We start from the raw sequence: 14329 nt of genomic DNA on the forward strand, positions 1-14329 counted from the left end.
CTAGTCTCCGGGCAGTGGTAGCACACACCTTTAATCCCAGCACTTGGGAGGCAGAGGCAGGCAGATTTCTGAGTTTGAGGCTAGCCTGGTCTACAGAGTAAGTTCCAGGACAGCCAGGGCTACAGAGAAACCCTGTCTCAAAAAAAAAAAAAAACAAAAACAAAACCAAACAAACAAACAAAAAAGAACCTTCTGTAGAAGTTTCCCATGGTCCTGTAGGTCAATCTCACTGAACTGCTGTTAGATCTACTTCTGTGCAGAGGCCTCAGATCAGAAAGGCTTCCTAGTCCCTGCTTTGTCTCCACTGGTAGCTTGTTAAAGAGTGGTGTGGCCCCACAAATTTGCCCCAGGACCAGAAAGCCTGGTTGGCTGTTGGGGGGCATAAATGATAAAACTCCATTGCTTCCCTTAGCTCTCTGGTCTAAGGCCCTAGACAGCTTTGGAAAGACAGTAATGAAGTCACAAGAGGATTAGCAACCCAGAAAGTGGGCTGTCCAGGGACATCAGGTTCCCACCTCCATGTCTTAGGCCTGTGTCACTCACACAAACAAGATCAGAGAGCAGGGACCCAGCTGAGCTGAGAACTTGGAGCTTTCTATCTGTCCCCTGCTGTAGGACTGTGAAAGGCAGCCTGGTTTCTGGTTGAGCACAGGCTGGTAATCCAGGTGACCCCATGTGACCCCGAGGGACCCCAAGTGACCCAGAGGGATGGCAGGCATTTCACCATGCCCCCAGACATTAGGCTCCTGACGCGAGGCTGCAGTCCTCCATAGATTTATGTCCTTCAGTCACATAAAGGCAATGCCCCTAGCTCCTCCACAGGTAGAAGACATGTCCACAGGCCACATAGCCTCAAGACAGATCTCCATATTAATGAGGTACCTAAAGGCCAGAAGGCCTTAGCCAATTAAGCTTTCCTTCCCAGATATTCCTCCCTATAAAAGGTATTTAACCTCAGGCCTGCCCTGAGAAAACTGGGTATGGTTTTTACTCATCTACTTTCCACCATAACAATAAATGCTTTAAACCATTGACTGTCTCTTTTCATCGGGATCCACCATGGGAAACAATGGAACAGGCCTTCATCTACAGAAGATCTCTCTTCGTTCCCAGGCACTGCGACCAAGGCCACCAACCCAAGCAAGCCAATCACCAGAACAAGCCAAGAACTCTCACTCCCATGGGACCCAACCGAAGCACTCTCCCTGTCTCCCCTTCCGCCGGGACCAGTCCAGCCTGTGGGCCCCCACTTTGTTCTCAGCTCTTCCGAGGCTTCCAGTAGCGCCTGGGTACCCAAGAGCCTGAGAACCAGATGGTCCCCAGCTGCCCTGCAGACCCAAGGACCCCCAAGCCAGCTCTAGCTGTCCCCGGGACTTCAGACTGTGTTCCCCCAACCTGGAGCTGTGTCTCCGGGGCTTCACATAGCCCAACACCCTCCTGGTGCTGGTGTAGGGTGAGCACAGTCAAACTTCCCACATCCTGCCTCCCCAATCGGCCCTAGCCTTGTGGGGCAGACGCAGGACATCACTTGAACCCAACACCCTACCTTGACTTTACAGAAGTGTAGCCTCAGTCTCTTTTGGTATACTGTGGGCCTGTTACCCATTCTCCTTGGCAGGATCTTATAAAAGAGATGTTCTAATTCATGATATGAACTCCATGGGTTAAACCACTAGATATCTGTTGTGACCTCAGGGAAGTTGTTTGGACTCTCTGTTAATTTTCTCTTCTATAAAGTGGTCATATGATCCTATGAGGTGGCTGAGTGGGTAAAGGTGCTTGACACAAAATTTGATAACCTGAGTTTCAGCTCTGGAACTCATGATAGAAGGAGAGAACCAACTCCCTCAAGTTGTCCTTTGGCTTCCACATGTGTGCCATAGAACACATGGGAATACACACACACACACACACACTTACACATGCATGCACACAGGCACAGACGCATGCACATGTGTGCTTGCACACTGTAATAAACATTTTGATAAATAAATCGAGTAGTAAATAAATAGATTAGGAATGAGGTCAGTCAGAATGGTTTATACCTCAGCACTTGGGAGGATGAAACAAAATTGTCACAAGCTTGAGGCCAGTCTGGGCTACATAAAGACCTTGTGTCAAAGATAAAAATTAAAAAGGGACTACTGGCTTCTGGGCAGGGAGAGTTTAGAGGACAACATGTAGCAAACAAGAGGCCCCGGGTTAGATGGCAGATCCGCCAGGATTTGCCACTGGAGGAGTTATATCTAGTATAGCTCACACAATTCGGATGCTAGTTGCTGTGCCTAGCAACTGACTTACCTGTTGATTCTGAACTATGTTTGTGTGGTGTTTTCCTTCATGCCGCAACTCAGCTGGGTTCCAGAGAGAAAGCCACTGCTATCCTAGCTAAGTGAACACGGATGACAAGTCTTGGGAGAAGGAGCAGAAGATATGTACGGTCTTGACAGAACAGAGTTGGTTGTGAATGTTGAATGTCCAACCTGACACTAGACAGGATCTAAGCAGGTGCATGGTGCCATTTCCTAGGAAGTCTCCAACAGTTAGATGCAGGAAAGGTGATTCTTTGGATCATTTACATCATGGATGGGTTGGAGTTTTGTTTCCTCTGGAATAGATTTGTCTCTGGATGTGGGCATGACTTCTCTATCTCCATTGCTTCTGCCAAAAACATTGTCCATGATTGTTTTGTCCAGGTCATCCTCCATGCAGAATGCTTTACTCAACATAATAGGACTCTACCAGTGCTTAATAGAATCCTCTGGCCATGGAAATTACCAAAACAAATCATGTCCATAAAGCACACAGGTCTCGGTGTGCTACCTATCACCCTGAAGCAGATGACTTGACTATGGAATGATATTTGGAAAACTCAGCTATGGTTTCAACTATGAAGTTATATTGTTGGAGATTGAAGTAACACCATCTAGGATTGGGTAAATTATATCACTTGGAGACTAGCATGTGGTACTATCTTTCTTAGTGCTGTAATTCGAATGATTGAAATAGGAGTGGATATTGACTCTCTTGCTTCTCGTTTCTTTACCACTGGTTTGGAGGCCTTAGATTCCCCATGCCCTACCAAACATAATTTTCATGAAGGGACACAGTAATAACTTAACTGGACAGGTTGTCAAGACCAGCACCTGGTCAGTTTGGACTTCTTATGCGCCTGGCTGGAATCAATGTATGGTGTCATTATCATCCACGTCTATCACAGAGGTTAACAAAACAAACAAACAAAACCAAGAAAAGAAAAAAAGGGACTACTACTTAAAAGCGTCAATTACCTATTGCTATATAACAAACAACCCAAACTTAGCAATTTAAGACAAAATGGGGCTGGATGTGGTGGCACATGCCTTTAATCCCAGCACTCAGGAAGCAGAAGTAGGCAGATCTCTGAGTTTGAAGCCAGAATGCTTCATAATGAAATTCCAAGACAGAGACGCCATCTCAAAAAACCAACAAGACAAAAAGACAATGTGGATGTGGATATGGGAGTGGGGAGCAGCTCGGATGGGAGCTGTGGGGTCCCCTGAAGCTTACCTGGGCTGGCTCTAGGATGGCTCCCTTTCATGGCTGGTGAGTCCAGGCCAGTACTCAGCAAGGACTTTAAGGGACTGCGTGAGTGTCCTCATGACATGCCAACTGAGACCAAGGGACACGGTATTCTTTAAATTAAACTTAATTTACTTTTAATTAGCACACAGAATAGCAGGCTTCCCTCTAATGTTTCCATGTATGCTCAATCGTGGTTGATCCTTCCCGCCCTGCTGATTGGTCTCCCCATCCCTGCTCCCATTCACACTTAGCCATTTTAACTCCAGGACTCCCCCTCATCCTCATATCACATGTGTCTGATACACTCTCCACTCACTTCCTTAAGTCCCTTTCCCCTCATGGACCCCTTCTGGGTTCCTACTCCACCCACACTCATGTACACATGCATACTCATGGATCCAGACCGAAGCTAGGATCCACGTATGAGCGAATGGGAGATGTCTGTCTTTCTGGTTCACCTGAATACCTCTCCAGTCTCATTCATTTTCCTGCAGAGATCATATTTCATTTTTCTTGTGTGTGTATAGGTGCATATTCTATGCATGTGTGTGTGGATATGTGTGGAGGTTAGAGGACTCCTCTTACAGGCATACCTCCTGTACCACTCATATTGTTTCTTTGACTTGGATCTTTTACTGGCTAGCAACTTGCTAATTAGAGGCTGGCCAGCATGCCCTAGGGAATAGCCTATTTCAAATCATTCAAGCATATGGGACTACAAGCACACAACACCATACCTGGCTGTGTAGCTATGGGTTCTGGAGAGAAAGCTCAGGCCTCATGTTTGCAAAGCAAGCACTTTATCAGCTGAATTATTTGCCCAGACCCATAATATCACTTTTCTGTGCAGCTGAATAAAATCCCATGTGTATATCTATCATATTTTCAAACTGTCAATCAACAAACGGGCCACTGAACTGAACATATACTTTTCAAAGGAAGAAGTATAAATATTCAATTAATATTTTAAGATGCTTTCAACATTTTTAGCCATTGGGGAAATGTAAACTAAAACTACTTTGAGACTCTTTCTCACTGTAGTCTGAGTGGCTATAATTAAGAAAACAAATCCTGGGAGCTGGAGAGATGGATCAGTGGTTAAGAGCACTGACTGGCCGCGAGGTGGTGGCGCACGCCTTTAATCCCAGCACCTGGGAGGCAGAGGCAGGCGGATTTCTGAGTTCGAGGCCAGCCTGGTCTACAGAGTGAGTTCCAGGACAGCTAGGGCTACACAGAGAAACCCTGTCTCGAAAAACAAACAAACAAACAAACAAACCCAAAACAACAACAACAACAACAACAAAACAGCACTGACTGCTCTTCCAAAGGATCTGGGTTCAATTCCCAGCACCCACATGGCAGCTCATAACTGTTTTTTTCTCTCCAAGATCTGACACCCTCACAAGACATATATACAGACAAAACACTAATGCACATAAAATAAAAATAAATTTTAAAAAATTCCAAAAAGCTGCCAAAGATACAGGAAAGGAAAACTCTTATTCATTACTGTGGGAATGGTAATCAGTAATCAGTGCGGAGGTTCCTCAAAGAATGAACAACTGAACTATTATGGCCTAGCTTTATAACACTGGTGCACATATCTAAAGGACTCTATGCCTGTGACAGAGACACCTGAACGTCCATATTTATTGCTGCTTTATAATGAAAACAAGGGAGTGGAATCAGCCTAAATGTCCACCAGCAGGTGAGTGGATAACAGAAATGCAGTGGAAATACCCACCCAGTGTCTTTTCTGACCTAATTGTGGATGTCACATTGTCATTCCTGCAATGTTCTGATGATTGCACAGGTCATATGGGAGAGAACTCAAACATATGACTCCCCCACCCCCACCCCCAGGATGCAAAAATCCTGGGGAATGCCTCCCAGGCTAGCTTCTGCATCATCTCCTAGGGTGTGTGAGCTCAGGTTAACATAGCTGGTGCTCTTCAGAGGGCCAGCTATGTTAACCTGAGGGCTTTGGCACACAACACACACTGTGATTGTTCTCATTACCACCATGGTCACTGCTTCTGTCACGAGGAGAGTTAAGCACCCCAGAAGGATTCTGAGCAGCCACTGTTGACACAATTGCCATTGACTGCAGGACCTTTTGTACAGAGGTAGACACTCAGCAGCTGAGAGACGAAGGTGGTTCAAGAAGCACAGAAGAGGACAAACCCCACCTCCATCTCTTGCTCCTCAGGCAAGTGCTGTCAGGAGAGACCTGGGATAACTGCTCCTCCTTGGCTTCTATCGATACTGGCTACTTCCCTCTCTTCAGGTGTGCAGTCCCCATCCCTAACCCTTGGGGGTTGGATTAAGTCAGCACTTCCTGTGTCTTCTACCATACTGGTCCCATTTAAATGACATTTCCCATTCCCACAAGTCTCCACAACTATTCCTCTCCTTACAGTCCTCTCTCAGGATCTGGAGAGGGTAGGTTCAGAAACACTCTCCCCAGGATACGAAAGCCAAGCCAATAGATAGCCAGGCAAAGTGGTACACAATTCCAGCACTTGGGAAGATGAGCAAAAAAATAGGGAGTTCCAGGCCAGCCCAGGATACACGCAAAGACCCTGTCTCAAAAAGAGAAAAGACAAATTCCTAGCTGCTAGGGTCCCTTATATAAAATGGCTCCACATTTGCATATAACCTAAGACCATCTTGAACACTCGGGTAAGTGGCCTGTGGCTCGTTTAGGAGGCCCGACACAATGTGACTGCTTTGTGGCTGGTCTGTTGGATTGTTTAGGAACAACCAGGGTAATGTCTGTGCATGTTCTGTAGAAACGCTGTTTTGTACAGCATTCTGCTGTCTGAGGTTGACTGAATCTGAGGATGTGGAACTCATGTATATGAAGCACCCACTGTATTTTCCTTAAATCCTCTCACTTAATAAACCTGGCTTCCTCCTAAGCAAAAATCTCCATGAAATTATAGGTTTGATATGCGGATTGCGTTTCTGAACACATTAAAATGAGTGTGTGACAGTAAAGATAGAGCCTCTGTCCGTCAGGGGCATGCTTCTCTAAGGGATGCTTTGAGGCATCCCATTTGTTCTGGGAGAAGGGATGGAATGCCAGGGCCCATAATAGAAAGGTATTTTATGTTTTGAAAGTATCCCAGGTCATTGGCACCCACAACCTATGTCACAGGGCCTTCTAGAAGGATACACTCACAATTTTTTTGTTTGCTTTTGATTCAGATTACTTTTTGATTCATTACCTCTTAAACAAAGTTTTTTAAATTTTAGATTTTTTTTTTTTTTTTTTTTGATACAGGGTTTCTCTGTGTAGCTCTCTGGCTGTCCTGGTACTCACTCTATAGACCAAGCTATCCTTAAATTCACAGAGATTTGCCTGCCTCTGCTTCTGGGAGTGTTAGGATTAAAGGCATGCACCACCATGTCCATATCCGTGGCCAGTGAATTTAGTTTGGTTTTAATGTGCACAGGTGTTTCGACTGCATATGTGTCTGTGCACCACATGCATGCCTGGTGCCTGTGGAGGCCAGAAGAGGGCATTGGATCCCCTGAAACTGGAGTTCCTCTAGATGGTTGTAACCACCTAACATAGATCCTAAGAACTGAATTTGGGTTCTCCAAAAGACCAGCCAGAACTCGAAACCTTTTAGGTATCTCTCTCCAGCCCTTAGTCAAAGTTGCATTTGTGCACAATTAATGAAAACCTTAAGACACTGGGTCCCCACTTCCTTTTCTGGTCTCCCACAGGCAGCTGCTATTAACTTGGGGCTGAATTCTTTGTGGGGCATCTACATCACTAAATAACACAACTCATTCTGTTGCTTGTATTTCCAGTTACTTTATTTATTTAGCGTGTGTACACATGTGTACCAAGGTGTGCATGTGGAAGTCACAGGATAACCCATGGAGTTGGTTCTCTCCTTCCACCACGTGGGTCCCAGGAATCTAACTCTGGTTGTCAGGCTTGGCAACCTTACTGACGTCATCACAGGCAAAGAAACAGGTAGCCTGGCTGAGTTCATTTCTCTCTGCTTTTGATTGTGGACCCGCTTTGACTTCCCACCATGGCAACTGTAATGTGAAACATAAGCTCCCTCCTCTCCTCTGAGTTGCATCAGCTTAGAGTGTTTTACCATAGCAAAAGAAATGAAACCAGAACCACACATTGACTGTGTCTCATGGTTTTGAAACCATCACCATCATCCATACCTGACAAATGGTAGCTTGCATCCCCACCTCAACTCCTAGCAATCATCACCCCGTTTCCTGTCTCAGTCAATTCAACTGTTCAAGGAAGTAGACTATTGTTCTTTTGGGGCCTGAGTGTTTCACTTATGTCTTCAAGGTTCCTCTGTGCTACAGCATGCTCCAGGATTCCATCCATATAAGGATACATAACATTACGTAGGTATCCCACATTCGTCTAACCATGTGGCACTTGCTCTGGTTCTATCATGTCTATCGCCATGACATGAACATACTGCTGCTTCAGTGAACACACCTGCACACGCACCTGCTTTCAGCTATTTGGAATAAGCCCAGACATGGATTTGCTGGACCGTGTTGTGACTGTAGTTTTAATTTTTGAGGAGCCACTGGGCTATTTCCACAGCAACGACTTTATTTCACGTTTCCATCCAGAATGTACAAGGTTTTCCAATTTCCCCCATACCAGCCAAAAGTTGCTAGTTTACAGATTTTGTTATTTGTTTCATTGAGTTTTGAAAATGTAATAGCTATCCTAATGAATGTGAGGTTGTTTCTTAATTGTGGTTTGAATTTGCATTGCTAATGATCAGTGATAATGAGCATATTTTCATATGCTTTATTGCCCATTTGTTTATCTTGTTGGATAAATGTCTATTCAAGTCCTTGGCCCAATTTTAAATCAAGATGGGGTAGTTTTGTGGTTGCTATTATTGAGTTATAGGACTTCCTGGAATTCTTATAAAAATGTATTGTATTATATGCGTGTGTGTGTGCGCGCACGTGTATGCGTGTGAGTGTGCATGGATGAGAGTACAGATGCCCCTAGAAGGCAGAAGAGGGCATTGTATCCACTGGAACTGGAGTTACCGGCAGTTCTGAGCTGCTTGACCTACATGCCAGAAATTAAACTCAGGTTCTTTGCTAGTGTGGTCAGTACATGTTCTCTCCCACTGATCCACCTCTCCAGCCCCAAGTCCTATATTTCTTCTGTCAGCCCCTCATCAGACGTACACTTGTGAAAGGGTTAAAAAATTTCAAAACCTCCTAGCAGACTGAACAGAACCAAGAGTACAGGTCAGCTTGGTCGTGAGCTCTGTGTTTCAGGAACTTGGCTGACCACAAGATAGTTGGTTGGTTATGAATAGGCTCTTAGAAAATAGCCTATACAAAATGTTCCTCATGACTGTTCCTTAGACCCTGTCACAAACTGAATAATGGGCTGGTATTTTCCACAGGTGCTTTCCAATAACCCTCCTTCACTCCCCCTGGGTTATGGTTCCTCCCCCCCCCTGAGTTGCGGTATTTGGCTTTAAATTCTGTCTCCAAAGCCCCAGGGTCAGACCCCATTGCCCGTGCGTGGGCTACAGGTCTTGACCTCAACATGTTGATCGAAATATACCTCTTGCTGATTTTATCAGGTTTCGTGTCTTGTGAGTTAATGGGTGGCCTCGAATTCCTGAGGCTTAGGTGAGGTCCTCCCTTCATGGGGGCCTTATACTTGCAAATGTTTATCTCATTCTGTAGGTGATTCTGTAGATGGCCTTTTCCCTCTGTTGACTTTCCTTCGTTAAACATTCTTTTAAATTTTGTTGTGACCCAATCTTTCTATTTCTTGTTTGTTGCCAATGCTTTTGTTGTTGCATTTTGCAAAACTTTTTATATGATAATAAAAAATAAATGACATTCACAGTGTGGTATGATTAATATTTCTCTTACACAGCTTTGTGTTTAATTTGGAATTAATAATTGATACTATTTTCCTTTAGTGTATTAGTCAGGGTTCTCTAGAGTCACAGAACTCATGGAATGTTTCTCTATATTGAGGGAATTTATTGTGATGACTTACAGTCTGTAGTCCAACTAACCCAACAATGGGCAGCTGTGAATGGAAAGTCAAAGGATCTAGTAGTTGCTCAGCCCCATGAGGCTAGATGTTTGTCTTCTTAGAAGTAAGTTCCAACAGATGTCCTGTCAAGTAGGTGCAAGCAGTTGAAGAAGAATGAGTCTTCCTTCTGCCAATGTCCTTATGTAGGTCTCCAGCAGAAGGTGTGGCCCAGATTAAAGGTATGTACCACCACAGCTGGATTTGGGATTTGCTTTGTCCCAGGCTGACCTTGAACACAGATATCTCCTTTCCTTAGTCTCCTGAGATTAAAGGCATGTTCTACCTTGCTTGGGCCTAAACCTTCCATGGCCACTATGCCTTAAGATCTCCATGCCAAGTTCCAGGTCAGAAACTTGTGTCTTCCAGCCTCAAGATCTGAGTCACAGGTGAGCCCTCCAATTCTGGTTGTAGTTCATTCCAGATATAGTCAAGTTGACAACCAGGAAGAGCCATTACATTTAGTATTTATTTCTTGCTCAGTTTTCCGAGTGTTCATTTTTTACCCTTCTCCAGTCTCCCTCATTTGGGTAAATCTCAAAACAACCACATGCAGTAAATATCCTAGAAGCTCTCTTCCCTGCATGAAGTCCCCACTAGTCTCTAGCAATTTCTTCTTGGGTTGGTCTTGGGGGATGAGCTCTCAGGTCCCATGAGCCCTTGAGGTCACCTAGAGCTTTCTGACTTCCCTCCTGGGTGGGATCCCTCATTTCCTAGTTCCCATGTGTCTTAGTTAGGGTTTCCATTGTTGTGAAGAGACAATTGTGACCAAGGTCACAGTTCCTCTTAAAGGAAACCATTTAATTAAAACTGGCTTACAGGTTCAGAGGTTCAGTCCACTATCATCATGTCAGGCAGGAAGCATGACAGAGTGCAGGCAGACATAGTGCTGGAGGAACCAAGAATTCTACATCTTGATCTGAAGGGAGCTAGTGACACAGATCAGAAGAGAACCAGGATGAGATCCCACAGGCTTAAATCTTGGAACCTTTATGAGAAGGAGAGAGACCAGAGGAACACTCTCGCCATATGATGCCCCATATTGCCCGAGGACTGTGCTCTAGAGAAAGCCATCACCAGATAGTCCTTGACCTTGGATGAGAATCATGAACCAAAATAAACCTCTCTCCATTAAAATGTACCCAGTGCTGTTTTTAACAACAGAAAACAGCTAGAACAGGGGTCCTTAAGGTGAAATCTTAAGGGCCTCACATTGCTAAAAGTGTTTCATATTTGATTGACAATTCGCCAGGTACAGAATTTTAAATTGGAAATAATTTTCTTTCTGAATTATGAAGGCTTGCTCCATCGTCTTCAATTTTTGTCAAAAAGTCCAACAACATTCTATTTCCCAATCTATCAAAAGAGTCTTTCAGACTCTGTGAGTCTAGGAACATGTTTGTTTCTAGTCATGGTGCTGGACACATAGTAGGGTGACATATCAGCTTTGATTTGAAGATATTTTTCTAGAACTAATTCTAAAGAGACTTTGTTCTTTCTGGGAATAATCATTAAACCACCTCCCACCCCCCACCCCCGACTCCTGTTACTGAACCCCCAACCCACACCCCCGCCCTCTGTCTCCCACTTCCCCAACCCCCACATCACTCCATCTCCCACCCCCACCCCCTGTCTCCCACCCTCAGCTCCACCCTCAGCCCCCTGGGCTGCTAGCTTTTGTTCATCTACTTTTCATCCCTTTTCGTTTTCCATTCTGGAAAGTTTCAGCTCTCTACAAAATTAATTTTTCACTTATACTTCCAGGAGCACGTCGCTGTCAGACTGCTCCTTTTTTATACTACCTTCTTCTTTTTTCATGAATATAATACTTTCTCCTCTTTCTTTGAAGTAACGCATTGGCGATGCTTTGTTGCTTCTGCTGAGGTGTTCTTCACCATGCCTAGACTCCACTTCCTCCAACACAGTCGCCCTTCCTCCCCCCATTACTGAAAATGCTAGCCACATACTGGGAGAATGTATCACAGCACGAATAACAAACAAAGCATTACCACCCAGGACATGTAAGGACATCTCACAAATCACCAAGAAAACAAACAACTCAACTAACTTAAAAGAGCAAAAAGATAAACAATCTTCACATCCAATGAAATAAAAACGGAAAGTAAACCTAAACAGAAGCAGTGTATGCTTAATAAAAATCAGGGGAATGCAAATGAAGAACCAGAGAGAGCCAGGCATGGTGGCACAATGCCTTTAATCCCAGACACAGGAGGATCTCTGAGTTCAAGGCCAGCCTGCTCTTCATATCACGTTCCATGGCAGCTATGGATAAATAGGCTGATGCTGCCTTAAAAGTAAATAAATAGATAGATAGATAGATAGATAGATAGATAGATAGATAGATAGATAGATAGACAGGGTTTTTCCACAAAGCAAGGAGCCCAGTGGTGGAAGTATAGTCCATATCATGGTTGCCTCAAATTTACCATTCTCCTAACTCAGGCAGGGAGCACAGGTGTACACATTACATTTAGCCAGCAAGCTTGCTTTTGTTTTTCCTCCTCCTTCTCGTCCTCCTCTTCCTCTTCCTCCTCCTCATTATCTTCCTCTTCATCTTCTTCCTCTCCCTTTTAAATGTGTCTGAGTGTACTGTCGTGTGTATTCAGGTGCCCATGCAGACCAGAAGGTGTCAGATTCCCTGGGAGTTGGAGTTACAGGTGGTTTCCAGCCATCCAACTTGGGTGCTAGGAACTAAACTTGGGTCCTCTCAAAGAGTAGCAAGTGCTGTCAACTGATGAGCCATCTCTCCAGTTCCAAACATTCTTATATATTCCTAACTCAGCGTTGGTTGCTGCAACCACTTTGGAAGACTGTAATTTCATTCCTAACTGCAAGGCCTGTAGAAGGAATAAAAAAAGAGCAGTTTATTAGTTGGTGGTTGAAATTATGCTAAGGTAACAAACTCTGAAATCCCAGTGCAGTGGTAATAAAGGTTTATTTCTTGCTTGCACAAATACAGTACAGGTCAATGACTCTCCTGAGCACAGCAACTCACGTACACAATCTCCTTCCTTTCCTGGGGGTGTGGGGTGCAGGGGACAGTCTTATGTAGTCCAAGCTGGCGTTGAACCAGCAGTGTGCCCTTTAATTTTTTTTTTTTTTTTTTTTTTTTTTTTTTTGCCCTTGAACTTCTGATCCTCTGATCTCGGCTTCCCAAGATGCTCAATGCAAATTCCTTCCGTTTTAAGAGACCCTTTTCTTCAACTCCTGGGCATGGTGGCAGGCAGGGAAAAGAGCAAGAAGTGTCACTCTAGGGGTAGTGGGAAGGCTGGACCTAGGAATAGCAAACATCACGTCTATATACACACCTTCTGTAAGAACCCAGTTGCATGGTGTGCTAGTCCATTTTATGAGTCTATAGCCCAGTGGTTCTCGACCTTCCTAATTCTGAGGCCCTTCAGTGCAGTTCCTTAGGTTGTGGTGACCCCCAACCATACAGTTATTTTGCTGCTACTTCATAGCTGTAATTTTGCTACTGTTATGAATCCTAATGTAAATATCTGTGCTTCCTGGTGGTCTTAGGCAACCTTTGTGAAGGGGTCAGCTGACCCCCAAAGGGGTTGTGACCCACAGGTTGAGAACTGCTCCTGTAGCAGACCATCTCATACAACGTAATTCACCAGGGAAGTACCTTTATTTATCACACAGTCCTGGAAGCTGAGAGGTCCAACTCAGTGGTCTGAACTGGTAAAGTTGTCATGAGGTGCTGAATGCCATCTCTGTGAGTGACATACAAGTGAGAGAGGTGGTGGGTGCCTGGGAAAGAGGGGAGACAAAAAAGTTGACCCAATTTATAACAGCCAGCTTTTGTGAGAACTAATCCATCTCTGCAGGAGCTAATCCAGTCTTGCAGGGAAATATTATCCCCTTTAAAGGTTTTGCTTACCAACACAATTACCTCGGCAACCAGACTTGGATGTGAGTTTTGGTGGGAGCCAACTGTACCACCTTGGGAGTTTAGGCTGGGAAATGTAGTCTTCCCCATGGCCCAGGAAGACGAAACAAGGCTGGGAGCCTGTGGTCACACTGAGTTCTCTATTGCAGGGCACAGGGGCATCTCCTTTGAGTCCAACACCAGATGATGTCGAAGGTGGCATTAGGTCAAGGTACTCACACTCCCAGGAGGAGAGTTCCAGTGTGAGGGTCCAGAGGGTCCCAGTGGGAGGCAGGAACAGCTGGGGTCAGATCAGGTCAGCTTCAGTTTGCCTGCTTTAGGTTGTCTTGATGGTTCCTAAACCAACCAGCCCTCACATGGGGAGTTTCTAGTCTTAAACTTTTCTTTTCATAATCTCTTAATCCCTTGGTGCCCAAGTGTTCCCCATCAGGGTCCACGATAGCCTAAGACTTCTGTTTTCTTAGGTCAGGGGTCTGGCAGCTTCAGACACTGCAGAAACCTTCTGGGGATGAGGCCTTTATATGACAACCAGCCACAGCCTGTTAAGACATATAGGTGCTGGTAAAAGCAGCCACTGGTTTCCAAGGTTCTTTCGGATCTGGAGCAAGTGGAAGACATGGTGCCCCAGTCCCCAAAGGCCAGCTGTCCTCAGCACCAGCTCTTCTTCTACCTGACCAAACAAAGGCCCCACCCACCTGGGTTGGCTTGGTTCTGTTATTTCACCTGATAGTGGGAGAGGACAGGGAGGGTTAACCAGCTTAGCGGACCCA

Source organism: Arvicanthis niloticus, chromosome 5 (assembly GCF_011762505.2).
Source record: "Arvicanthis niloticus isolate mArvNil1 chromosome 5, mArvNil1.pat.X, whole genome shotgun sequence".
Lineage (NCBI taxonomy): Eukaryota > Metazoa > Chordata > Mammalia > Rodentia > Muridae > Arvicanthis > Arvicanthis niloticus.